Raw genomic sequence first — 3,491 nt, forward strand, 5'->3', positions numbered from 1 at the left:
TTCCTTTTTAAAGTGCTATAACAATTCAGAAGGGCATTTTTTCAGGAAAAGAAGTGCTATAAAAATGTTAGTTATGGCCTGGCGTGGTGGCTTACACCTGTAATCCCAGCACATTGGGAGGCCAAGGTGTATGAATCCCTTGAGCCCAGGAGTTCAAGACCAGCCTTGGCAATATGGCAAAAACCCATCTCTACAAAAAATACAATATTAGGTAGGCATGATGGTGTGTGCTTATAGTCCCAGCAACCTGGGAGGCCAAGGCAGGAGGATCATCTAGGCCTAGGAGGCTGAAGCTGCGGTGAGCTGAGATCACATGACTGAACTCCAGCCTGGGCAATAGAGTGAGACCCTGTCTCAAAAACAAAAGTTATTTTACCTCCTAAAGATAGTTTCATGTTAAAAGAGGGCAGATCCTACAGCAAATAACAAATCTACTCTCTAGTGGGTCAGGTGCAGTGACTCACACCTGTGATCCCAACAGTTTGGGAGGCCAAAGTGGGAGAATTGTTTGAGCTCAAGAATTCAAAACTAGCCTGGGCAACATAGGGAGACCCATCTCAACAAAAAAATTTAAAAATTAGCTGGGTGTGGTGGTACGCTCCTGTAGTCCTAGCTATTTGGGAAGCTGAGGTGGGAGGATCCCTTGAGCCTGGGAGATCTAGGCTGCAGTGAGCTGTGTTGTGCCACTGCACTCTGGCCTGAGCAACAGAGCAAGACCATGTCTCAAAAAAAAAAAAAGAAAAAGAAAAGAAAAGAAAAAAATAAATCTATTTTCTGGTGAATTGAGCCAATCCCAGAATCTCTAAGTCATACAAATTACTGGTGTATATGCAAAAACTGAAGAGTAGCTGAAAGAGTGAAAGGTATAGAAACTGGAGTAATTATATTTGGGTTTTAGCTTTGCTGCTAACTAGTTCTGTGATTCAGATGTGTGACAAGCTTCCTGGGCCTAAGTTTTCTCATCTATAATGTGAAGGGGTTAACTACTCCTTTTTTCCCCCTAGTTTTAGGATTTTGGTAGCCACTGCATATAGAGTGTAACATGGATAGCATAGGAGGTTAAGAGAATATAATATTCCCCCATAATGGAATGAAATGGATAATCTGTGGTTTAAACCGCCCTGTCAGAAGGGCTGTTCATGCTTGTCAGAAGGCAGTTCACCTGCTGAGTCACTCTAACAAATTTGTAACTAAATATTATGAGTGAGTAGTGAAAGTCTAACTGTAAAACCAGGAGTAAGGTGGACAGTCACCATAGTAAATACCCTCCCTTCTTCTTTTCGTCATCTGCTTAACTTATTATCTGTCAATATCCCTTATTAAATGTTTATGTAATAAAATATCACACTATTTTATTTCATTAAAAATTTCAAGAAACCAGTCATGGTGGCGTGTGCCTGTAGACCCAGCTAATCAGGGGACTAAGATGGGAGGATTGTTTGAGCCCAGGAATTCAAGTCCAACCTGGGCAACACAGCAAGACCCCCTTCTCTAAAAATTAAAAAAAAAAAAAGTTTTGGGGGAAACATATTCATGTTGCATTTCAGCCACTTTTAAAAAGGTCTGAAATTTTGATTTTCAAGATTTATTATTCCCTATTATATATCGAATTATGTAGCCTTAACTAAGGCTATTATATCTCCTCTTTGTACTAGTGAAAGCCAGGTTTTCACTAGTATAGTTTTCATAACTTGGCTTTCACTAGTACATCAGTGAATTAGTACTTAGAATTTTCATAAGTGATTAGTAGCCTAATCACATAATTATATAAACCAGATGATCGGAGATAATGTATAATAAAAGCAGAATACTCACTGACTCAGATAAAAGAGAAGTTATGAAACAAAACTTACCTACGAATAGTAGTACTAGTAAATAAATATCTTTTTTTTTTTTTTTTTTTTAAAGACGAAGTCGTGCTCAGTCATCCAGGCTGGAGTGTAGTGGTGTGATCTTGGCTCACTGCAACCTCCGCCTCCCGGGTTCAAGCAGTTCTCCTGCCTCAGCCTCCCAGTAGCTGGGATTACAGGCACCTGCCACCATGCCTGGCTAATTTTTTTTTTAATTTTTAGTAGAGACAGGGTTTCACCATGTTGGCCAGGCTGGTCTCGAACCCCTGACCTAAAATGATTTTCCCACCTCGGCCTCCCAAAGTGCTGGGATTACAGGCATAAGCCACTGTGCCTGGTCAAATATCTAAAATAAAATAATAAAATAACAAAAAGCAAACCAACAAACAATGAACTTTTCTAATTTAATTGGGTTATTCTTATTTAGATGTTTTATAGCAGAATTTAAACTTTCATAAATCTAGCTAAATATAGTATATCCCTAAGCTAACAACATTATACAGTTGTCATATGGAATGGAAGATTCCACTATCTGCATCAGTGTAATTCAGTACAGGTCAGTATTATTCAACTTAATTGGCTTTAACAAATATTCACTCATTTAATGGGTGAAGCGTTGTGCTGTAGGCACTGAAATCTGTGTGACAGTCCTTATCATACAGGAATTGGAAAGGCAGGAAAAAGGACATGATAAGACAAACAAAGTACAAGGAAAAGCATGGTGAATGAATGTAAGTGCTCTAGACTCAAAGAAAGAAAAGGTCTTATACCAGTAGGAGCTTCACTATCTAGTGAAGGTGCAGGTGGGAACAGTGAATAAACTGCTCTGAAAGTACTCACAATAATAGGAAAATCAAGATCTTATACATGGCTTTAAAAAAATAGACATGACTTGGGGAAAGGAGTGGGGAGATGTTGATCAAAGGATAGGAAATTTCAGTTAGGAGGAGTAAGTTCAAGAGCTCTGTTTGTACAACATGGTGAGTATATAGTTAATAACAATGTATAGTATACGTTAGTATACTTAAGAGACTAGATTTTAAATGTTCTCACCACAAAACAAATGGTATGTGAGGTAATGTTAATTACCTTGATGTAGCCATTCCATAATGTAAATGTATTTCAGAATACTATGTTGTATGTCATAAATATATCTAATTTTTATCAATTTAATTTAAAAATTTTAAAAAGATACACATAAAACTTTTTCTAAATGTGAATGACTGAATGAAATAGAGAAAAGAAGCATGAGCTTAATATGGAAACAAGAGTCAACAAAAACCTCAGGGTAGGATATTCAATATTTAGAATGTCAATCATTTATCATTATTTTATTTGTACCCATCTGGGTGGTCCTATGCCAGTCTGGAGAAGTGTCAAGAAATAAAACAGGGTCCATGAGAATTTTTTGTGTGTGTGAGATGGAGTCTCACTCTGTGACCCAGGCTGGAGTGCAGTGGCAGCCATCTGACTCACTGCAAGCTCCACCTCCTGGGTTCACTCCATTCTCCTGCCTCAGTCTCCCGAGTAGGTAGGACTACAGGCGCCTGCCACCACACCTGGCTAATTTTTTGTATCTTTAGTAGAGACGGGGTTTCACCGTGTTAGCCAGGATGGTCTCGATCTCCTGACCTCGTGATT

This window comes from Colobus angolensis, unplaced genomic scaffold (assembly GCF_000951035.1).
Source record: "Colobus angolensis palliatus isolate OR3802 unplaced genomic scaffold, Cang.pa_1.0 Scaffold3, whole genome shotgun sequence".
Taxonomy (NCBI): domain Eukaryota; kingdom Metazoa; phylum Chordata; class Mammalia; order Primates; family Cercopithecidae; genus Colobus; species Colobus angolensis.